At 48.1% G+C, this 24,879-nt stretch overlaps 1 pseudogene; it reads right to left on the minus strand.

Annotated features, from left to right (window-relative positions):
• Window positions 1-20,932: 20,932 nt before the first annotated feature.
• LOC134413878 (cytochrome b-like) lies at window positions 20,933-22,059 on the minus strand (annotated as a pseudogene).
• Window positions 22,060-24,879: the final 2,820 nt, after the last annotated feature.

A 24,879-nucleotide genomic window follows, 5' to 3' on the forward strand; every position in this document is an offset into this window, starting at 1 on the left:
GAGTGATTCCCTTTGCAGTGAAGTGCAAACGCCAAAGCAGTGAGTGTCTGCTCCTGAGGCCTGGAGCTGCTGCTGTGCTCTTTCACAGCAGAACTGCCACAGCTCAGGGGGATTTGGGGCAAGCTTTTCTGGGTGACTGTTTTCAGCAACTTAATGGGAATTAGTGCATGCAACTTCTTTTTTTAAAAAAGTACCTGAAAGACAAGAGAACAATAGCTGCTTTATCTGCTGGACAGAACAGAAGCACTGAGTGTTGAAGAACAATTTGCATTTTCTTGATCATGTTTGTATTCATTTACTGGCTAAACTGGCCAAAGTGTAGGCACAACCAAGATTATTGTCCTGATCTCTTGCTGGCTGTGTGAAGGAACTATGTCATGCGGAGGGATGTTGATAAAGAGAAATACTCTCTGTTTGGGTTGACTTCTTCTCTTCTGTGGGATTCAGCAGCCCAGGCAGTTTTCTCACAGCACTTGTTCATTTTCCGTTGCCCACTCCAGGTCACCTGAAGCGTGTATTCAGTGGTGCCGATCCTGAGGTGAGTGAGAAAGGAACATTTCATGTTCCTGGTGCTTAAGAATTGTAGAGCAAGCTGTGAGCTTGGCCTGTGGCAGTAGAGTGTAGAGGGCCAGCTGGGTAGGCTGAAAGAAAATCCATTTCCATGTCTGCAGCAGCAACAACAAAGGCATCGCTGGTTATTTCCCAATTTTCCATTTCAGAACTTTCAAGGAATGAAAAGCTCATTTTGCAGAGAGAATGTTGCTTCTTGATAGTAGCCAGGGCGAAATGTCTAATTCAGAACTATTAGCAATTCTGTTGAATTAGCCCATTTAAATTTAGTGTCAGTGACTTAGAATCCCATTGCTATCAAAGTTTCTGATTTGTCCTTAGCAGAGCTGGTTGTAGAAATAGAGCTGAATAGCATAAAGAGCTGAATAGAAATAAGGTTATAAATTATAGGTAACTTTGTGTCCCTCACACTGCTGTCTGTCCACAGATCACAGAACCAACAGCAATCTCTCCCCTGGCTCCCTCTGCTCATGGAGAGGAGGCCGAAGAGGAGGCAAATGAGGTGGATGAGCGCCAGCCTCCAGCTGTGCTCACACCACAGCCTGAATATTCTGAGCCAGTAAGTGCCAGCTGTGTGTGCTGCTGTCTTAAGTGCAGGGCAGAGCTGCAAGTTTCTGACCAGCCAGCACTTGCTGTTGCTGGCTGAGGATGCTGAGTGCTGGAGTCCTGCCAGGGCCCGGTGATTGCCCCAGCCTGTGACAGCTGGACAATGGGCTTTGGTCTGTCATGTTTAGCACCAGCTTCCTGGCATTTTGATAGGGGCCAGCCTGAAGCACGAAGGCTCCCTGTTCCCAGAGGAGGGAGCGTGTCAAAGACACTGTGCTCAGCCTTGTTGGATACACAGGGGATACTGTGGCGTGGAGAGACCTGTCCCCCTGCACAGACTGGCCAAGTAGCTGCAGGCACAAAAAAATGTTGATCTGACCACACAAGTTCTTTCTGGTGCTTTGTCTCCACAAACTTCTTGGGTGTGTTTACTTGGGAGTATTTCAGAGACACACTGGGGATGTAGAGTTGCTGCCTGAAGTCAGGGATTTTGGTGCCTTTGTTGCCAGGTTGCTCTTTTGCCCCTTCAGGCAGAGCAGCCGGTAGCAGAGCAGATAGGTGCTCTGAGTCTGCCTGTTTCTTGGTCTTGGATAAGCTGCAAGGAGATAACTGTGCTGTCCATGAAGCTGTGGGGATCCATTCTTGTCTAGTGTGGCAAAAGAAACAAAGGGAGTAGTTCTGAACCCTTCTTCTGAGGCAAAAACCAGACACTGCATGTGTCTGTCGATACCTTCTATTGTGTAGTATGCTTTGAAAACCGCATTTGAAAACTGCATTGGAGCCTAGAGTGGGAGGAAAGCTGCAAGTCCTTGACTGCTGTCTTGTATCGCTACACCCAGGACGTACGCCTTGCAATGGTGCCTGCAGTATCTGAAGTGCAATGGGCACCTTTGTGGCTGGGGAGCTGCGTGGGCCCAAAGGACGCAGGGCTGGCGGCCGTGAGCAGCTGAAGATGAGGCAGCGTGGGGCCAGGGGGCCCAGAAGGCCAAGGGCACGGTGGCTGTGCCAGCAGCAGTGGGGCAGCAGGAGCAGGGCAGGGAGCGTGGCCCTGTGCTGGGCAGCGCTGTGGCCACAGCTGGAGTGCTGTGTGCAGCTGTGGGCCCTGGGAAGCAGAAAGTCATGGAGGGGCTGCAGCGTGGGCACAGAGGGACAGGGGAGCTGGGCAAGGGGTGCAGCACAAGGCCAGGGAGGAGGGGCTGAGGGAGCTTTAGCCTGGACAATGGGGGCTCATGAGGGACCTTCAGGCAGACTGCCATTGATCCCTGCCTTGGATCCATAGAGCCAATGCTCAGCACGAGGGCTGTTTCCCTGCCAAACATCCCTTCACTGCATCCAAGTGCTTTAGACACTGGTGTAGGTAACACTTTCATATTTTGTTTATTTGTTTGTTTGCTAGAAGGAGAAGCCTTGTGCAATTTCTCCTTCTCCAGGGAGCAAGGGAGCTTTTTTCTCAATCTTTCCTGCCCTTTTACAGCACTGGCAGAAATTCTGCTAGAATTTTAGTGTTCAAGGGGGCAGTTCTGGACAATGCAGTATTTTTGCACAAGAACACATAGTTTGGGGCAGGGATGTTGGTGCAGAACGAGCTGTTCTGGTGCCAGACCAGCCAGTAGGGCTTGCCCATCCTTTTCAAGTTAACGGCTCCCGTGTCTTTTGGCTGCCCAGGGAATCAGTGTGTATTGTGTTTGGGAACTGAGTAGGAAATCAATGCCCTTGCATTCCAGCTGGTGCTCAGAGATTAGAGGAGCTGGGAGGGGCTGGGCTGCATTTCTGATTCCAGCCACTTCAGCACCATCAGTGTGGTCGAGTCCAAGAGAAGAACTTGCTCGAGCACAGATGCACAAAGAGAGCCGTTCCCAGTGCAATGCTCTGGGTCTGGTTGCATTCCATAGGGACCCACATGCTCCAGATTTCCCAAGAGTGTGGGTTACTGAAGCAACAGGAGAGCAAATTCAGGATGGCTGCTGATCGGGGCACTGCTGCCGAGTGCTGATGTGTGTAGTGACAGAAAGGACAGTATTGATTCAGGGTGACCCCCACGTGGGGAATAATGTGCTTTGGCTCTATGATTAAGAAGGTTAAACAAATGTTTTCTTAAGCTATCTTATATTACACTAGTACTATATTAAAACTATACTAAAGAGATACTTCACTAAAAAGCTACTAAAGAAAAACTCGTGACTGTCTCCAGGCAGTCTTTTATCTAATTAGCTAATCAATCTAAACAACTATCACTAAAATCCAACTAACAAATCACTTTCAGAAAACAATCACTATAACACATTCTTCATGTACTAAAAAACAAGAACAGCCAGTAGAGATTAGAATTGTTTTCTCTTCTTCTCTAAGTTTCTCACTACCTTCCCTTAAAAAAAACCTAGGAGAGAGAATTATATCTCTCTCCATTCAAAGAATGTAAATACCACAGTACAGTAAAGAGAGATTATAAAAGTGAGATCTGTCTGTCTATCTATCTATCTATCTATCTATCTATCTATCTATCTATCTATCTATCTATCTATCTATCTATCTATCTAAATCTTCCTGACTCTGCTCCAAAGCAGTGGAAGATGCAAAGCTCACCTAAAGGCATCCCTTCAGGAGAGACAAACAGGACACGGTGGAAGCAGAGGGAGGCCCTCACCAGACCCTTGAGAAATGCCACCCCTTCCCTGTCAGCTGCCTGAGAGGCTGCTGGAGCTTCAGTCCCAGATGGCCCCTGATTGTAGGGCCAGGGTCACTGTGGAATCTGTGCCTCCCCTCGGGCAGAGAATGACCCGGGAGAGCAGCAGCACAGTGCTTTGGGAACGTGTGAGCCCAGCAGTCTGTGAGTCTTGGCCCACAAAGGGCGTATGGGAAGTTCAAACCCATCTTCTCTTGCTTTCTGTGCAGGTGCTTCTAGAGAAAGAGCAGGAGCACACTGCCTCATCTGAGCTGCCATGCCAGACTCAGGGAGAGCTGTTCCCTGCCCGAGAGCAGGAAGAGCAGCTCAGGCAGCAGGTGGAAGAGCCACAGGAGAATGGCCAGGTGAGCCTGACTGGCCAGGGCACAGAGGGAAGGGCAGGGAGAGGGGCATAAACCAGAGCTCTTGGGACTGAGGAGGCCAGGAGTCCCACAGGCACTGGAAGCACAGAGCCTTGGAATCTGCAGAGATCAGCACCAGCACAGGAAGGTTACAGTGGAAGCAGAGCTGGGTAGGGAAGCAGAAACAAGGGGCTGAATAAATGTGATTTTGAGGCTAAAAGAGGGAAAAGCTGAGCCTGATGGCAGCTCTCAGTCCCTTGCTCTGCTTTTGTGTGTACAGAACATCAAGGCAGAGCCACAAGCAGAGCTGCCTGAAGCTCAGAGTGCCATCATGGCAGTGAAGAGGAGGAATGAAGACATCCAAGAGGAGAAGAATCTCCCTATGCAGAGGGGCCATCAACAAAAACAGGTGAATGAAGGAATGGCAGCCACTCCACTCATGAGAGAGAGTCCTTTCCATTGTTGTTTACAGAAAATTGACAAACAGGTGCAGGCACAGCTGCAGGAAACTGAGGCTAGGACCAAGGCAAGGAAGAAGAGGCTAGACGAAAAAATTAAAATCATCCAAGAGAAAATTAATCGCCTCCTTCAGGAGCAAAAGGTTCTAGAAAAGCAAGTGAGGGAAATAGCAATCAGCACTGCAGTCACACAAGGGTGGTTTCTGCCCTCCTTGCCTTTCCAGTGCAGAGCAGCAGCAGGGGGTGGGTGATGCCTCTGAGTGCCATCCTGATGAGGCCTCTGTCAGAGCTGCTCTCAAGGACACTTCCTGCTCTGCTGGATCTCAGCTGATGCTCTAGACAGTGGCATTACTCCTTTGGCCATTTAGCCAGCAGTCATCCGAATGAACTCCTGCTGGCTTCTTCCAGGTGACCTTGTTTCTTGAGGTGTTTTTGCAGGTGAACATGGTCACTCACATAGATTTAGAATACGAGCTACAAGCTGTCTGTATCCCTTGCAGATCTGCTCCTGTCCTTTTCTTTACTTTCTTCCCAGTCGATGACTCCTGGCTGACGGGGACAAGCTGTAGTCTCTGACTGCTTTGTTCTGTTTGACTTGAGGTGGAAGTGTCGCCATCCTACCCGGCAGCCTGCAGAGAGTTCCAGCAAATGACGGGCAACCAAGAGCCCCGAGGCTGGCATGAGGCCCAGGAACTGACCCATCCAGAGATGCTGCAGGATAAGCTCGTCCCTAGGAAGGTGCAGAAAAAGAGAATTTCATGGCAGGAGGTAGAACATTAGAATGAGGAGCTGCAAATGTATCTGCAGACCTAGGAGGGGGAAAGGAGTCTTTGGGAGGAAGTGGAGCGGTCGTTGCTGCAGTCATCCTTTAGAACAAGAAACTGGCTATGACCTCGAGTCAAACCAGCCTTTGCTTTTGACCATTTGGTTTCACAAGTGGACATCCAAAGCAATCCAGTTGAAGAGCTCTGCATGTGGCTGACAGCAGCTTCCTAAGGGCTTGCATTTCAAATGGCAATCTCTCTTGCATTTCAGGGCAATCTCTGCCACACCTTCCTGACATCAACTCATTTCTTGTCTCAGATCTACACCGACTCTGACACTGAAGCTGCAGCAGAAGCAGCAGCGCCGTCCCAAGGAGCCTTTGCTCCCCAGCTGGAGAAATGGAGCCTGAGCCCTTGGTTCACCTCCTGTGCTGACCCAGCTGCTGCTCAGCAACAGGAGATGGCGGGTGACTCCCTGGAGCAGCAGAGTACGTCTGGTATCTTTCTAATCTGAGGGACAGTGAGTTGTGTGCACGTGTCAGCATAGCTGTACCAAAAGATTCTCCTCAGTTTAGTGTCACAGAAGTGCTGGCAGTGCTCCGAGGCAGCAAGAGAGAGCTCTGGGTGTTCCTGCTGCCTCTGAGGGCAGCTTAGACTGGCTGGAGTTTCCCTGGGTTTCCCTTCTCTCTGCCGAAGGCAGAAGCAGGGATTGTTCCTGGATCAGCAGAAGGCTGTGACTGCTTGAGTCCTAGCCACTGGCAGAAGCCCTGCTGAGATCAGTCTCTAGGAGAACACATCAAGCCCTTTGTGATTCTGCAGCACAACCCAATGAATCTGCTTCTTGCCCTTAACAGCTGCCAGTGCTGTGCTCTCAGATAAGATCTGGTAGGGTTGAGAAGAGAGCCCAGTGGGTTCTGTGTCTACCACCACCTGTTGGGACAAAAAGGGCACTGATCTGCACCTTGGTGTGGCTGATCTCAAAGCCCATCCTGTTGTGTCCTGAATGGGGGCAACAGCTTGTCCGGGGCTCAGGCTCCCTCTGGCTTCTTCGCATCAGTGCCTGTCAGTGCTCATGCTTGGGCTTTGCCAGCCTTGTTGGGGTCGCTGCCATGTCCCTGAGGGCTGTGGGAATGCAGAGGCTGGAGCCTTCCTTGGCTGGGAGGGTCCTGCTGCTGCCCGGCTGCTGCAGCGCGGAGCTGCCTGAGGCAGCAGCCCCTGCTCTGGCCCGGCTTCTGCCTCGCACGGCCTGGGCTCACAAGAGGGTCAGCATCTCCTCTGGGCAGCTCTCTGTGTCACAGGGACGCCTGAGGAGCACTGCTGTCCTCTGTGCCCGCCGTGCTGAGTTGGGAAGATGGGGACGTGTGCGGTGCCGAGAGGGCGAGTGCAATGGGAGCGACTGATCCGCGCTGTCAGGGTGAAGAGAAGCGGCGCGGTTCTTCACGCGGGGCACGGGCAAGGGCGTCTTTGGGCTCAGCCTGCTCATAAAGGGTGAGGGTCCTGATGCTGAAAGCCCCGTGGGGATTGGTTCTAGCATGAGCTGCTCTGGTTTACAAATGCAGAGGCATTCTTCTGGCAAACTGCTGCAAGGTGGAAAAGATGGGAACACTTGGCAATATTCCTCCTGTTCTGAACTTGGCATCTGTTCAGAGGAATTGATTCCAGATGTCCAGGTGCATTTAATCTTAGCAAGCAGGAAACCTTTTCTAAATCTCACAGTGTTTATTCCCAAGAAAACAAAGGCACTGTTAGTTCCAGCTCTCCTTAATGTTTCTAGATGACAAACTTACTTGCCTTGGTAGGTATTCTCTTCTGGTCTCAGTCTCCTCTGAATGTATCTCCCTGTGCTTCCCTCTGTGCCTGCTGTCAAGAGGTCTCTCTCTTCAAAGGATGCTGGAAATCAGTCTCTGTGCCAGCCACTTGTGCTGTGGGCCTGCTGTTCTTCTCTTGGTGTTCCAGTTGCTGTTCCTGTTGTTGTTAGCCAGCTGTCCACCAAGGGAGATCTCAGAGCCCCAGACAGTGGGGCTGCCTTTTGTATCTCCTAGAAGGTGGGATCTCTGCTTTAAAGTGAACATCTTGCATTTTGTTTCCCTCAGGGAGAATGGTGAAGATGGAAAATCCTATTCTAAAATACATTGAACTGGAAAATATTGGCAGTGGGTGAGTCCAAGCAATGTTAATTTTACAAAACTATGCATCAGGTGTTTTGCTGGTGGAATAGGTATCAAGTGTGAAGTCAGACAAGCTGCAAATGTGTTCAGGCACTGGGCTTAGATTGTCAGTGCTGATCAGAATTTCTAAGTGTGCTCAGAAGGCACTGTCAGAGACATCTCCATGCTTCCAGTGTCCTGCAGATCTGCGGCATTGGCAGCACAGATCTCCTGTGTGGGCTGGCTTTCACTGCAAGATCTAAATGGCTTCTCCTTTCTCTGCTTCTGTTTTGGTTCTAGGAGTTTTGGAGATGTTTGTAAAGCTCTCAACACTACAACAGGAGGAGAGGTAAATGTGAACAGCCCCTGCAGACTCTGCTGCACTCGAGGGCTTTCCCCTCTGGTGTGAGCTCTGGCTGGAGCTTTGGGCAGAGCTGTGCTGAAAAGGCACAAGAAGCACAGACTGGTGCCAGCCCACAAAACACATTTGGGACTTTGTCCTCTTGAGCTGCCTGAAGGAAGGCACGGAGGGCAGCGGTTCCTTTCAGAGAAGGACGCGCTCACTCGCTCTCCACTGCTAAAACAAAGGTGGTGCCTTCGAGCACCTCACTGCTCTTTGGGGCTACAGCTTCAGAGTCCTGAATTCTCATTTCTGGCTGCCAGCAAATCCATCTGAAAGTTACTGGTAGTTCCTTAGCCACCTGCAGTGCTGCACTTGGGAACTGCACATAGGGAGAGATCTGCAAGGTGTCCCTGAAAGCCATTAGCCTTGCCCATATCACAAGATGTATCCACAGATTATTAAGGCATGGATTACTTCTTCTGAGTCCCAAACCAAGCAGCAGAGAGTGTGGTCAGAGGTTTGTGGGTGATAACTGAGACAGTGCTGTTACCAAGTGGTCAAGGCAAAATGTCAGTGGCCCCACGTGGCCTGTAACTGGCTCCCAAGGGAGCAGAGAAATGGGCTGTTGGAATGTCAGTTCCTAATTACTGCAGTGCCTAATCACAAGGCAGTTTGGCACAGCTCAGCTGTGTCATTGCAAAATCACTCGCTCCACGTGTCTTGTGGTCTCGTGCCACCAACCTCTCAAGTTACTGATTTTCAATATCATTTTAGGTGGCCATCAAGAAAATACAGCTTCAAGGACTGAGGAAGAAGGAACGAAAAGTCAACGAACTCATGGTCATGAAGGTGAATAGAAATCCCAACCTGGACAACTGTTTAGACAGGTGAGTTGTGCTTTTGTCCCATGAATGTTTGTTTGCATGTTGCAAACATGCAAGGTAAAATCCCACTTTGGTCACTGGCAGAAAATAGAGCTGTAATTATTGGCTAATTATTATTGCTCTTTTCATCTCCAGTGGATGGGAAGAGATTGCATTTTGTTTGCATGAGTCTTTGCTGGCACATGGTATTTGAAAATTGTTCAAAAACCCGGATGAGTTGTGTCTTCATAAATCAATGATCTCTATATTCACAGCCACCACTTTGTTTCGGAGCTTGATTTTATTCAAGTGTCTTCTTACATCCAGGTAAACTAACAAGGATTTCCCTTGGATTGTTGCCACTCTTTTCCATTGCTATGCATGCCAGGAAGACTAGGTGCTTTTTTTCCAGAAACACCATGAATGACAGGCTTTTTTATCTGGGCTGTTACAAAACTGCACATTTTGCTTGCTGCCCATCTAAGACATCTTTTTTGCAGCTGTGCCTTTCTCCTTGAGACTGCACAGATGGCAAACAATGCACAGCCAAGAGGGAATGTCTCTTCCTTTATTTTGTCTTTGTCTCAAAGAGACCTGAAAAGAAGAACCAACCTGTCTTTTCCAAACAGCAACTTAGCCATGTACATTCATCTCCACGCCCTTGTTTCCTTCTTTCAGCTACCTTGTGGGTGAGGAACTGTCCCTGGTTATGGAGTACATGGATGGAGGCACTCTGAGCAATGTCATCAGCCAGACCTACCTGTCGGAAGATGAGATGGCAGCCATCAGTCGGGAGGTCAGCAATCCCATCTGTGTTTCCAAGGGCTTGGGCAGGATTGTCTGGGAAATGGGGCCTCAGAGATGGAGTGATTTCCTGTGCCAAGCTTTGTTTCTGTGTTGCTGGTATGCTATGGGCAAGTAAAAGCATCTCAAGTGAAAGGCCTGCCAGTGCCCCTGTACTCACTGTACTCAGTGCCAGTACTCTTATCTCCTGCTATTGTATTCTCGCTCTGTCTCTTGTATTTGTATTTTTTGTTCTCTACCTTGCCTCTCTAAATGTTTGCCTGGAGTCTGCCTTCACTGCATTCCTTGCCTGTAAAAGGAAAGGTGCTGGTGGCAGGATTTGAAATGACCAGAAAAGAAAAAAATACTCATTTCTCACAGTCCTCAGCTGAAAAGGATAGAAGTGCAGCCAAAATGCTCTTTGCTTCCGCAGAGTGACTGGTGTGATACTTCCAAGCCTGTGCTGAGGCCAGCAAGAAAATCTTTTCCATGCAGCCTCCCACCCAAAAGTGATCCACTAAACACCAAAGGGAGGGACTTTTCCTTTCCAAACCCCTCCTTTGTCCTCTGCAAGGAAAAAGCACGTCTACTGCAGCAGGAGTCGTCCTGGCTGTTAGCAGGGGACAGCCTACAACAGCAGGTGCTGTTGCTCTTTCAAAAGCTGATGTGCCTTTCCTCAGAAAGGTCCTGCCCTGCAAGTGTTGGAGCAGCAAGCTCTTCCTCTCAGTGGCCATTACTGTTCTGCCCTTACTCCCCATTCCCCCATTCGATTCTTTGTTTTCTTTCTTGTGCGATGAAGTCACATCACTCATTTTTGCCCTCCTCTTTCTGTTTTCTCTCTCAGTGCCTGCAAGGACTGGATTTTCTTCATTCAAACCACGTCATCCACCAAGATGTGAAGAGCAGCAACATCCTTCTCAGAACTGACGGTTCTGTCAAGCTGGGTCAGTATATTCTTGGTCAGGTGCAGCGTTCCAGGGATGTGGGTGTGGGGCTGCTTCGTGTGACTGCCAGCTCCCCAAAAATGGTGCTGGTGGCAGTGCAGGGACCCCTGCTGCGAGCTGAGGGCACAGTTGCAACGTGCACAGAGGTATAAGGAACCACAAGCAGTCAAGAGTGGCCTTGCTCTGTGTGTGTCCCTTCTAGACAGAGGGATCTACAATCTAAAGCTTCAGGGGAATAAAGTCCACTGCTGTGAGCAGCATTAAGAAACCTGGGTTTTTTTGGAAGTGGCCAATTCCATACTCCCTTGGCTAAAGCCCCAAGGAAATCGAGTGTGGACAGTTCTCCAGGAGATTCAACAGCACATTCTTAGCCTGAGAGTGAGGAATTCTTTTGCTTGGTTTCCTAACTGGAGCTGGCTTTCACGGTTTGTTTTTTTCTCCACAGCTGACTTTGGCCTCTTTGCTCAGCTCAGCCCTGAGCAGGGCAGACGGAGCTCCGTGGCCGGCGCTGCTGGGTGGCTGGCGCCTGAAGTGGTGACAGGTCAACCATGTGGCCCCAAAGTGGACATATGGTCTTTGGGAATCGTGGGCATCGAAATGGTGGAACAAGAAGTTCCTTCCTGGAATGCAACTCCTGTCTTGGTAAGGTGCAAATACTCACTGATCCCACTGTCTTTGTCACCTGTCCCGTGTTCTGTGTGCCATTGGACAAAATCCCATTGCCATCTGCTGGCACCACCACCACCAAGGTCCCCTTCTGAAAATGCCCCTGCAGCACAGCAGCATCTGCTGTAGCTTTGGTTGTATCAGAAAGGGAAGTGGCAGTTCAGAAACCTAACCAGTTCAGAAACCTGCCATTTTGGCCTCCAGCCATGCCTGGCATTTCCCACTTGTTTTTTGAACAATGTTGGAACTCTGTTTCTGAAGGACAAGAATTTTTCAGTGGACAGGGTAGACATGTGATAAATATCCTGAGAAACAGAGGTTAGACCTTCCCAGTTTCAATTTTATAGAAAACATAGAAAAAAAGGAAAAAGAAAAGTAAACAAAAAAGGAAAAGAGAAAAAAACCTACTACCAAAGCAATGCCCAAGCAGTTCTGCTTGCTTTTTCATTTTTTAAATGCAGCTCTTCTCTTCCATTCTGTAGCATCTTTTCCAAATCCTGTGGTTGTTGAAACTTTCAGGCTTTCAAGTCATCTGTACATTGTTCAGTCATGTGTGTGGGTGGCCTCGATAAGTTTAGGATGTGTTTTTCTCCAACTGCAGTTAGAATTGTTTGCCAAACCCTTGGCTGTTTCTTGGTACTTTAACAAGTTGATGAGCTTGCAGGCAGGTGCCTGGGCTGGAATCCAGCGTGGGCAGTTGACACCGGTGCTGTGTTTCTTTACCACAGGAGCAGGGCCATCCCTGGCCTGCACTGTTATAATGACAGGGAGGGCTCCAGCTCCCACCATGGCCAGTGGCTGAGCTCAGCTGAGAGTCGGGATAAAACCCTCTTTGTCACCTCTGGTGATGTGGGAAAAGGACAGAAAGCCGCATAAATTATTTGTACACAAGGGGAGTGCATTGCCATTTCTGGCTTTGAAATTCTCCTTTGGGTTAAAGAGGATAATAGCAAAGTCTCTTTGGTCACCATCTATTTCAGTGCCATGGGCACAGACTTAGCATGACAGTGGTGGGCATTTTTATGGAGACTCCAAGGCCTCTTGCCATTGTTCTTTTTGTCTATTTGAGATGGATTCTGCAAGTTGAGGTTTGAATAGTTCCAAGTTGGTGTCTTATGTTTCTAAATACCATCTTGCTAAAGCAGAATGAGCTCTCTGCCTCTGACTTGTCAGCGTGTTAGAGCTTGGTTCCACATGAACCACACTGGATAATGATCAACTGATGTCTTGCCAATCTACACTGTAATTCCTTGGCCTGAGGAGTATCAGAAAGCCCTGCTGAGCTCCATGGACACTGTCAGCTGCATGGAAGTGAGCATCCTTGGCCTTGCTGAAGAAACTGGAGCTCAGCTTAGGTTAGATGCTCTTGAGCAGGAGAAAGGCTGGAATCCTCAGGGGTTTCCAGAGGCCTGTGTGCCCAGAGGGACTGAGTTCTGGGGAGCAGCTGGATGTTTCTGCACATCATGGAAGGGGATTGCCAGACAGCTCAAGCCTCACCACAGGCAAACACTCCCCAGCTCTTCTCAGGTAACATTTGCTTTGGGTTTCAAGTTGTTCCCACTTGTCTGTCTGTGAAGATGCCCCTAAAACCACAAGGCAAGCCTCTCAGAAGTGGTGTTACATTTCCAGAAATGAAGGAAAGAAGGCCAAACACAAGAAAGTTGCTAAGGCACTGGTTTTTAGAGAGGAACTTAACCCCCTGTGCAGTTTCTTCTCACTGGGAAACGTGCCTGAAACCTGGGCATGAGGGTGTAAAGGCCACAGAGTCTCTTCTGCTTCTTGTGCAGTGCTGCTGAAACACTCAGTGACCGGGTTTCTCTCCCAGCCCAAGTCACGTTCTGCCTGTCACAATGCCAGAGCCTGGTGATGTGGAGAGCCTGCCAAAACCTTCCACTTGTTTCCTGGCACTTTCTGGGATGGGCCTACCATTCATGCATTGACTCGAGTAGCCAAATGCGTAGAGGGTGACTGTAGGGATGGAACCTCTCCTTCTGATTTGACCATGAAAGGTTTTTCTTTTCCATGTAAGGAAAGCAGAAATTTTCAGACTGCTGAGAAACAGAGATGCAGGTGGCTCCTGTGTGTCCAAGCAGGCGTTTTCATCCCAGTACATTTGTGCATGGATCATAATGTGTCTGTGTTGAAGATGAGATTCCAAAGATTTGTTTCCTTACCTGAGGAATACCTGGTGGATTTCCTTTCTCTCCCTCAAATTCCCATTCTTTTCAAGAACAAAGCAAAAAGCTTGATTAGGTTTGTTTTGTGGCAGCGGTGCTTAAGGGACCAAGAAGCACTGCAGAAATACTTTCCATGTACTAACCCTTGGATACAGTAGAGTTAGTATAGCAAAGTCCTTCTTCCAAAAAGCCTCTCAAGCTGGTATGAATCATCAGGGAAGGAAATGTGCTTGTGCTGATGTAGCTCCCACTAACTAGGTCAGTCAATGTAATCAGCTGCCAAGGCAAGATCTGTGAGATGTTGGAGAGGCTGTGGCTGCAGCAGGGTTTGGGTTTTTCGGTTGGTAAAGGAAAGTCATCTCTGGGTCTCTGCCAGGGCAGAAACTGCCACTGCAGAGTGGAGCTTAATCAGTGGGATCTGGGAGAGCAGTGACAGATGGGAAAGAAGCAGGTGGAGCGTGGTGTCTCCTTTTTCCCCAGCCCCAACTCCTGATAGCCACAGGAGGAAGACAAAAGCTGCAGCAGCCCAACCTATTTTCATCTTGCCTGCGTGACTTCCTGAGCTGCTGCCTGCAGAGAGACGAGGCGCGGCGCTGGTCTGCCAAGGAGCTCCTGCAGGTAAAATGTGAAGGGGCTGCAGGTGAAACAGGCTCTGAGGGATGGGCTCCTCCTCCACTCAAGCCCAAGGCAGCAGATGAGCCCCCTTCCTCCTCACCTCCACTCTTGGTGCTCTTCAAATGAAAACAGTGAGGAATCCTAGACTGGGCTGGGCTGGCAGGGCCCTGCAAATGTCCTCTGGTGCAAGTGTCCTGCAATGAGCAGGGACATCTTTAAAGACATCAAGTTTCTCAGAGCCCTTTCCCACTGGAGCCGGAATGGTTGCAGGGATGGGGCACCTACAAGCTCTTGGGGCAAGCTGTGCCAGGGTCACACCATGCTCCGAGTAAACAAGTTCTGATTAGATCCTATTTGTGTTAAAAAATATTCACCCACATCCTATTGTAACTGGCCCTGTTAAAAAAGATGTCCTCCACTTTCCTCAAAGCCACTCTGAAGTTTTGGAAAGTGGCAATAAAGTCTCCATGGGGCCTGTTCTTGACAAAACTGAGCAACCCCACCTCTCTCTGCATTTCCTGAGTCAGAGAGGTCCTCTGGCTGTTTCTGTCACCTTCTTTTGTAATTTGGTGGGGTGTTCAGTTTTATGTAATGGCAAAAGAATTGAAGTAGAGCAATGCGGGGTACAGAGACATGAAATGGTGGTGGAGGAACCCAAGGAAGCCAGTCCCAGCCTAGGGGTCAGAGATTTGGCTGTGGGCAGGAGCGGCTGTGGGGGGCTCACTGTGAGCCTCTGAGGGGCCCTGGTTGGTGCCCCCCAGCCCACCCTTAGAGGTTTCTGCCACGCAAACAGGGACAGGTGGGAGGGACTTGTCCCAGCCCCATCTGCTGCCTGGCACACTCAAGCAGACGGGAACTGTGCCAGGGTTACTGCCAGGCTGTGTGGCAGAGAGGGAACTGCAGGGCCCAGTGCCACTGGGCTGGCCCTGCTGGGAAGGAAGGAGCCATCCAGCACACGAGGGGCAGGGCATGGAAAGGTAGACACTGCTTTCTGCCCCTGTGGCAATCAGCACAGTGCCTGTCTTTCAAAGAGAGGGACCAATGAGAGGCTTTGGAGTTTCCTGAAAAGAAGAAACTCCAAGGACAGAAAGCACCATTTCTAGAGCACTGGCAGGGCTAAAATCTCAGCAAGATGAAGACACCTGTATAAATGGATGAGTGGGATTCTGGGCCAGGTTTGCCTTTGATGGCAAAGTCTGCACATAAAGATGGAGGTGTAGACAGTCCCATTGTTCCTCTTCCTGCATCCTTCTAGGAGCAGGAGGAATCCTGTGAAGCACTGAGCTTGGAAAGTCATGGTTCATTGTTTTTTGTTGATCTGGTTTTTTTCCCTTTGGGCAGCATCCATTTGTAAGATTTGCGGAGCCTGCGTCCAGCCTGGTGCCACTGATTGTTTCAGTGAAGAAGAGGAAGGAGACAAGAATGTGATAATCACATCAGGACCATTTATTCCTCAATCAGTTTAGAGTAGGATTGTAGGTTAGGATTAGGATTAGGATTAGGATTAGGATTAGGATTAGGATTAGGATTAGGATTAGGATTAGGATTAGGATTAGGATTAGGATTAGGATTAGATTAAGGATAAGGATAAGGATAAGGATAAGGATAAGGATAAGGATAAGGATAAGGATAAGGATAAGGATAAGGATTAAGATTAGGATGAGGATAAGGATAAGGATAAGGATAAGGATAAGGATTAAGGTAAGGGTTAGGGTTAGAGTAGGATTGTCTAATAGGACTGCAGAGTAGGATTGAAAATCAATAAAGTTTCTGAAACCACAACTCACCTTGAAGATTCCCTTCCTTCTCACTCTGCGAATAAACTCGAGAATTCCTTCTGAATTGTCTGTTGTTTCTTAAAGGTGGAAAGAGAAACAGTGTCTTTGGCATAGTGTGAAAGTGGGGAAGGATGTTCTTCATTCATCCTCTCCAGACCACACTGCCTTTGGAATATGGCCCACTGGTCTGTTTTTGACCATCTTTGGTACTTCTATTTTAGGCAGAAAGGGCAATGGCATTTAAAGGCAAAAGCACAGGAAGAATGGGGCAGCCCAAACATCTTATACAGATGCAGGCCTTCACCTGTGACTGGAGAGCATTGGGGCTCCCTAAATGCAATAATCTCTTTGGCTGGAGGAGAGCCTTGCTCAAGTGAGAAAGCAGAAAGATCAGAGAGGGTGCTCGGGAAGGTCTCCTGTGGCGCAGAGCTGTCAGCGCCTGTGAGGTGAGAGCGGGCCCGGCCTTGCCCGGGCTGGAGCCCCAGCAGAGCCCCGGCAGAGGCCGGAGCAGCCTGAGCCCCGGCAGAGGCAGGCTGGAAGGAGGCCCTTGGAGCTGCAAGAGGCAGCAGCCGGGCCCTGGGTGCCTCTTGGTGGGAGCGGGCGAATCCTCCGCTCTCAGAGCCCAGGTGGCAGCTGGCTGCTGCCGAGGGGAAGCGCAGCCGTGCTGGGCACAGCCCAGCCTGGAGGCATTGGCCGTCTGGAGTGTGCCCAGGAGCAGAGAAAGGCCAAGGGCAGCCGCGGGCCGCTGGGCTGGCTGAGGATTCCTCCTCTTCTGCCGGCTGCCCTGCAACTCCTGGCAAAGGCCGGCAGTGTGTGCAGCACTCTGGGCACCGGGGCAGGGAGCCGGGCTGCTCGGCAGGCTGGAGCACAGGCAGCTCCTTCAGGCCCAGCACTTGTGCCAGGGAAGCGAGGCCAGCGTGAGGCAGGGACAGCTTGGCAGGGCCCATCTGCAGGAGCCAGTGCCTCATGCAGCTCTGGGCGGAAGCGCCTGCAATCCTGCAGTTCTGCACTGAGCCAGAGCAAAGGTGTGAGATGCAGAGTGTTTGGCAGAAATATTCAGGCCCACCAGGCCAGCCTGCTTTGTGCTCTCTGGCACACAGCAAGCGCTGTGCAATGCAGCTCTGAGCTGCTGGGAGAGAGGCACATCAGGGATGTGCCTGAGGCATGTGCTTGAGGAGTAAACTGATTTGGAAGGGGGCAGAAGGGTTTCAGCAGGCAATCTGCGTTTTCTTCATTAATTTCTGAAAGAAAGTCATAATGTGTTGCACACAGGTAGGGTTATTAGAAAAGAAAGGCCTTATAAAATCAGGCCTACCTATTGTTATGTTTGCCCAATTATCCCGTCATAAAAGAAACCCCAAACAATATTAAAAGTAGTAGCAATTTTAATTGAATATTTAAAATATAAAAATATAAAATTGGATAGAATAGAGTTTGATTAAAATAAGGGATAATTTGTTTCTAATAATAGCGCATAAGCAACAGATAACTGCGGGGTACAGAGTGCAGGCTTCTGGGACCCTTGCCACATGACATACAAGCTTGCCAAGTGAATATTCGTCCTTATATACCATGTGTCAATGCCGTCTCCTCCCATTTTTGATTCTTCACACTTCTACCTCTGCCCTCATCATCACCTTTACCATCCATATGCCACCACTTGGTTGGTGGTCGCACAAGTCTTTGGGGGTCATCTGATGAAGATTTTGTAGTCGTCCTCTGTGTCCTTTATTTAACCTTTGGGTTACACCAAGCCAATACAATGTAAGCCAAAACTAACATAATTACTACATCTGAGTATTGTGGAGAGTTTTGTCAAAGAGTGGCTTGAGGAGAGAGGACACAGCCGAATTAATTTGGTAAAGATGTCCTAACTAGGGCAGAGGCCTTCTTGCAAGCAGGTGTCTGTTGGGAATTTAGCTGACTAGAGAATGGAAAAGTACAAGACCGTGGCTAATTCCAAATCTTGCACCTGCAAGATAACGTGTCCTTGGGCCTAGCTGAGTATGATAAAGAAATGGACAGCGAGACGTGAGAAGTAGAGAACGTAGGCCCAAAGGAATGAGGAAGAGCTGATGGTATAGTTTAACCAATAGATTGATTGGCTTACAGAATATTCATAAGCTTATTATTTGCTGTATAAGTGTTTGATGCTTTCTTCAATAAACTGGACCTGTGATGAACCATCTGTTGTCCTGGTCTCCTTCCTTCGACAGAGTATCAAGGCAATAAATCCCTTATAATTAGCATTTTCCTGGGACACAACCAGAGAGTTCCTTCTTTGTTAATTTTTAGCAACCATTATCTCTTGCTTTCCTCCTGGTCCTGAACATCTGCTGGGGGGGGGGGGGGGCGCATAGTGCCCCTCCTCTCCCTTTTTCTTCGGCATTACTAATTTTACCTGTTTTAATATTTACAAATATTAATTACTGTATCAATATTGATTCTTGTTTCAATTGTTATCAGCACGAATCATACCTATTTACCACACTGTGGTAAATTCCCAGCTGGCCTGTTCCATCTTCTACGTGCAGCCAGCTAACTTCCCATGGGAACAGTCATGAGTGCAGTTAGCACAAGCTATTGTGCTAAGAAAACTGTTTGCATCTGTAATAAACAAGAAACCTGTCCCATGAGCATCCACGAAAGAAAAATGTAATCACCTGAGTAACAGTGAGTCTTAAAAAGAGGGAGTCTTAACATGTACACACTAATACACCTTCTAAGCAATAAATTGAGTGGCAATGAAACTCCCAGCCAGTTGAAGTTGAACACAAGTCTGTGAAAACAGTATAAAAATGAGTTATGTGAATAAAGAATTGGCTTTTCCTGTGTGAGGAAACTGAGTCCTGGCTGCTTCATTGACACAGCAATGTGGCTTCACTCAGCAAGAGCACCTGCAAGGTGTATTGATGAAACACTGGTGTTTGATTCTCAGAATAGGAAGGAGAGGCATTTAGTCTAACAAACAGGGCATAGTCTTTTGAATTCCTTTAGCTTTAACAGGAGTGCTGAACCATGTATTCCCCCACTGCAGTGCTTACTGTGTGCAAGTGGCAATCTTGGCCTTGAGAATAAGGAGAGTGGTCCTGCTAAGAAGGTAGCTGGAATGCATTCAAAAGGAAGAAAGTGTTTTAGGAGGCTCTTGACCACCAAAGGAGAGTTTGAGGAATGGGAATATTTGCCAAATGACTGTGTCAGGAACTGGAGTCGTGTCCCAGGCCCTGCCATATTTGATCCAATTTTGAGCAGGTTGACAAGACAATGAAGAAAAGTGTCTTGTTTAGCAGGTGGGACCATGACCCTTGAAAGAGAAACAATGGATTGGTCAATGGGTGAGCAGTCAAGCTTTGAAAGGAGAACAATGCACAATGCAGCCCTTGGTGGCAGGGAGTCATGGAGTCATCCTGAGCCATCATGGCCTCATCTCACACGCCAGGCATGTGTGAGCTGCTGCTCTAACTCCTGCTGTAAAATTCCACTCCTGAGCAGGAGATACAAGGCCTAGTTCTGGGCTGAAGGGTTGAGAAGGACGAGATGCACAGCGTTTTGATCCAGGGGATGTCCTGGAAGTGCACTGCCTACCTGCCCCTGCTGCCGAGCACCACGCTCCAACTCCTTCTCCTGTTCAGTGGATTTTTGGGAATCCAGAGGTCCGTATGTATTATATGCTACTGCAACTAATAGAATGAATTTGCTTTGCAAGCCCAGTTTTGTCCTGGGTTATTTTGTGCATGGGTCACCTGAACCTGTGACAATGACCAGCAGGGAGCTACAGGACACTCCTACTCTGATGTCAATAAATTCTGAGAAGTGATTGAAATATGTCAAAAAATTGGAGGTGATGTTTAGCCTGTAAGTTTCAGCAAAGTATTGAATATGTCTTAGTTCCATGGATAGAAACTACTAGGTGAGATTGCTGGGTGTGCAGGGCTTAGGGAAGTGATTCCCTGTGCACCCAGCACTGAAATCAAGTAATGCCTCCTTTCTAACCCTGAGCTGGCAGCAGGGATCAGGCCTTCCTTGGTCACTTTCATTTTGACAACTTCTGTTAGCGGCTAAGAAAGGTCCAAATGCAACCTCCTCCAGCTGTTTTCCTCTGGTTGATCTTTTTAGGCACCAAAGCTCTGTGCCACGGGTGGCCTGTGTGCGTGCAGAGCAATGCAGGCCCCACAAAGCCCTTGGCTTCCCCACAAGTTACCAGTTTGACTGCTTCCAAAGGGGAAGAAAGGCAGAGATGTACATCCACGGGAGTCCTGGCCATGTCCAATAAAGGTGCAAATATGTGGGGAGATTTGTTAGCAATGATTTCAGCTGTTATGCCAACCCAGTGCCTTCTCTCCTGCTTCTGTGCATTATAGGTGAGTAATGTAATAGTTGGCTCTCACAATTAAGAGATAGATATTTTGTGGATAGATATTATGTTCAAATGTAAAGTGCTGTTATTGTAATATGTCCTCCCATAGTCCTCTTTCTTATCCCCCTTGTAATAGTCTTGGTAGTCAGGGCATTTGGGGAGGGCTGGCTTGTGACCAGCAGGCGGGGTGTAACAACAATTGACCTCCAATCAAGATGCAAGAAAGTAATCTCCACCACTGGACGGCAGAGAAAAATTGACTGACAAAACATTGGGAGGGGCTAAGGGTAAAAAAAGCAGAGCATCCCTTTTGTAGATGAGCATGTGGCTGCTAATCATGGAGACTTCCCAGTGCTGCAATCTTTCCTTATACAGTCTTTTCTTAAGGTTTAATAAACCTTTAAAAACTTAAAGGTTGCCACCTTCTCGTAGTGACATCAGAAGGTTGCCTTGGTGCACAGAAGCCCTGAGTGTCAGAGCCCACTCCTATCTGCCTGACTGGGGTGTCCGGGGCACCTACACTGGAGCGCAGATACTTGCATGTATATACCTAGCTGCCCCTGTGGCTACAGACACCCCCTTTTTAGCTGAACGCCTTGACAGGAGCTTTACCAAACCAGTGGCATCCTAATGCTCTTTCTGTTTCAAAATCAGAAACTCAGTCACTAAGAAAGAGCAGGTAGACATACAAAAGCCAGGTAAGGATACACCCTAACCTAAGTAGAGAGGAAACATCTACTTACTTGTGAAATGTGTCATAAAATAGGCACCATAAGTAATGCCATAGGCAGCGAAAAGCAAAGGAGCAATTCACTCAATCATTTTAACACTGCCCTGCAAGTTTGCAGGCTGTGCTCACACAGTGGAAAAAGCAAGGCTCCTGTGAGTGTGCAACAGCCCACTGACAATTGCCTCAATCAGAGGGAATGGAATTAGAATGATTGTGAAGTATGTGAATGAGGCTAGTTGGCCAATGATGATGAAGGGGTGTCTACTGGCTGGCTGCCTACTCAGGTTACGATGAGGACATTGGCGACTAGGGTTCAGAACAGGATTTGTGATAGGGGGCGGAAGGGTATTGATCATAGTTTTGATGTATGTAGTAGTGGGGTGAGGAATACGACGAGGATTGGGGTGGCTAGAGCTAGTACGCCTCCTAGTTTGTTTGGGATGGATCAGAGGATGGCATAAGCAAATAGAAAATATCACTCGGGTTTGATGTGAGGAGGGGTGACTAGTGGGTTGGCTGGGGTGAAGTTTTCTGGGTCACCTAGGAGGTTGAGGGAGAATAGGTCTAGTGAGACGAGTAGGGAGAGCATTAGTACGAATCCTAGCATGTCTTTGATGGTGTAGTATGAGTGGAAGGGGATCTTGTCACAGTCTGTGGGAATGCCTAGCAGGTTGTTTGAGGCTGTTTCGTGGAGAAAGGTGAGATGGACAAGAGTAAGGCCTATGATGACGAAGGGAAGGAGGAAGTGGAGAGCGAAGAATCGGGTCAGTGTGGAGTTGTCGACAGAGAACCCTCCTCAGGCTCATTTGACTAGTGTTCGCCCGATGTAAGGGATGGCTGACAATAGGTTTGTGATTACAGTAGCTCTTCAGAATGATATTTGGCCTCATGGTAGGACGTATCCTACGAAGGCGGTTGCTATGAGGGTTAGGAGGAGGATGACTCCAATGTTTCAAGTTTCTTTGTTTAGGTATGAGCCGTAGTAGAGTCCTCGGCTGATGTGCGGGTAGATGCAGATGAAGAAGAAGGAGGCTCCGTTTGCATGGAGGTTGCGGATGAGTCAGCCAAATTGTACGTCTCGGCATATGTGAGCGACAGAGGAGAAGGCTAGATGGGTATCTGCTGTGTAGTGCATAGCTAGCAGAAGACCTGTGACGATTTGAGTAATTAAGCAAACGCCTACTAGAGACCCGAAGTTTCATCATGTTGAGATGTTTGATGGCGCTGGGAGGTCGATTAGGGCATTGTTGATGATTTTGAGGATTTGGTGGTTTTTACAAAGGTTGAGGGCCATTAGTTTTTTTTGTATGTGGCTACAAGGATGATGAGAATGGATAAGGTGAATGATCCTAAGTAAGCTTTGATTAGGCCTGAGTGGAGGGTGGTGGCAGTTTTGGTTGCTGTAAGTTGTAGGCTGGCCAGCCCCTCTGGACCTACTATTTTGTATCAGGAGAGGTCAATTAGGCGGGATGCGATGTTCTGTCCTCCTTTGAGGAAGTTGGTTATACTTAGGCAGTGGGATAGGGGGTTAAAGTATCCTAGGGATGTTGAGAAGTTTGTGAAGGGGGCTTGTTTGGTCAGGATGAGAAAGCTTTAGCTTGGAGAACAGGAGCAGGAGCCTCGTGAGGGGCCTTCAGCATCTCCTCAGTGCATCCAAATATTTGAGCCACTTTTGGAAATGACTTTTCCCCTTTTTTTTTTCTTGGTTTTTTTTTGGTTTTTTTGTTTTTTTGTTTTTTTTTTTTTGTTTTTTTTTTTTTTTTTTTTTGTTTGCTTGGAGGAAGAGGCTGTTCATTTTCTTCTTCTCCCAGCTAAAGTTCTTTTCATCATTATTTTCTGCCCTTTTATAGCAGTAGTTTTGCATGAGAACACATCATTCTGTGCAGGGACCTTGGTGCAGAAGGAACTGTTGTGGTTCCAAGCCAGCCAGTATGGCCTTACAGATCACTTTGAGCTTAGTAGTGCTCATGCCTTTTTGCAGCCCAGGGAATCAGTGTGTGTTGTGTTTGGGAATTCAGCAGGTCAATGCCCTTGCATTCCAGCTGCTCCTCAGAGGTCACAGGAGTTGGAGGGGGCTGGGCTGCATTTCTGATTCCAGCCAGTTTAGCTCCACCAGTGTGGTTGAGTCCAAGAGAAGAACTTGCCCGAGCACAGATGCACAAAGAGTGCAGTTCCCAGTGTAATGCTCTGGGTCTGATCCCTTTCTGTAAGGACCTGCATGCTCCACATTCCCCAAGAGTGTGCTTTTTTGAAGCAACAGGAGAGCAATCTCAGGATTGTAGTTGAGTGTGGCATTGGCTACCAAGTTCTGATATCTGTAGCAACAGAGAGGACAGTAAAGAGAGATTTCAGTAATGAAATCTATCTATCTATCTATCTATCTATCTATCTATCTATCTATCTATCTATCTATCTATCTATCTATCTATCTATCTATGTAACATTTACATAATTGAATCTTCCTAGCTCTGGTCCAAGGCAGTTGGAGGTGCAAAGGTCACCTAAAGCATCCCTTTCTGGAGAGGATTAGAGACATGTTCCCTCAACCGATTCTGAGCAGGCGGAGATGTTTTCCCCTCCAGATATGATGGTTTTTCCCTTCAGAGTTGTTTCCCTCCTCTGGCCTCTTGTGCCCTGAAGTCTCCAGTTAATTCTTTAAATTTCTGCCTGTCCTAGAGAGGTGCAACAATTCCATGTTTAGGTGGTGTTTGGTGACTCTGGTCACACATGCATTATGTGACACATGGTTTCCTTCACTGGCATCCCCAGGGCTGTGTAAGTGCATTCGTTCATGGGGCCTTAGGAGAGTCTTCTCTTTCCCTCAGCAGCAGCAGCAGCAGGGAGTGGTGGCAGGGTCAGGACGAGGAGGAGGTGGCTGCCCTGGCCCTTTGCTCCCAGGCCCCAGGCCAGGAGGGCTCTGGCTGCAGCAGGGCGCTCTTTGGGCAGCCCCTGGCAGCCTCTGCACGGAGCACGGCACGCTGCCCCGTCCTGCTGGTGCCACTTTTCTTCAGCAATACCCTAGCTTCTCTTCACAAGGAAAGAAGTCCAGCAATCTAAAAAGAGATCATTCAAGTACAGTTCTATCTGCCTTTGTATTGTATTTCAGGGCATGTATTTTTTTCTCTAGATTTTCATGATTTTTATGAAAACATGCACTCATATCTGCACATTTTTGGAGTTTTTATTATTCATATACCATAACACACCTTTTTAAATTCTTAATTTATTGCATTTTGTAATTTTGAGGTAGTATATTTTAAAATGTCACAAAACAACACCCTTTGGGTAGTTTTTCTCACTTTAAAAAAAAAAACCCATAAGCCATTTTAGTCTCTGTCTCTCCAAGTTGGTTCATACCAGCCTATTTCAAATCAGGGCTACAATACTTTTATAGGATTGAGAGAGGACCAATGAAATGCACACCAGTGATTCCTCTTGTGCAATGTCATGGCCCTGCCATAAAGCCTCTTTTCACTTTTTTTTTTCTCTCATTAGCTCAAATGTAAATGCATGTTTAGTTGCGAACTTACACAAGATGAGCAAAATCAAAATGATGTGAGGGGCCTTTGGGAGCTCCTTGCTGATCTTTCTGCTTCTTCAGCTGAGCAAGGCTCTGATCCAGGCAAAGAGATTGCACTTAGTGCTACACAACCATTTGCTGGAACTCTGCTGATTTCTAGGAACAGCTGGAGGCCTCTATCTCCCCAGGATGTTTTGGCTGAGCCAAGATTTGCTGGGTTTTGGCTGCAAATACCATTGCCCTTGCTTTCTTATATCCACAAGTACCATGGCTGGGCAAAAACTGCCACGAGGGGCATCTTCCAAAGGCACTTTGGTCTGGAGTTTGTGAATGAATGAGAGCTTCCTCCAGTTCCAAACCACATGAAAAAAATCATGAAAGAGAACTTCCCATCCTTAACGAACAACTGACGATTCAGAAGTGGATCTAGAGCATCGGAATGAAAAGGAAGGCAATCTTCCAATGGAGTTGTGCTTTCAGGAGTTTTTCTTCTGACTGCCACTAACAGCTGGCACTGGAAAAAGTCACGTCTCTGCGAGCGCCAGTGTCTTCTGTCTGCCATCAGTTGTTTTGCTGCAACAATCAGAACAGGCA

This window comes from Melospiza melodia, unplaced genomic scaffold (genome assembly GCF_035770615.1).
Source record: "Melospiza melodia melodia isolate bMelMel2 unplaced genomic scaffold, bMelMel2.pri scaffold_55, whole genome shotgun sequence".
Classification (NCBI taxonomy): Eukaryota; Metazoa; Chordata; class Aves; order Passeriformes; family Passerellidae; genus Melospiza; species Melospiza melodia.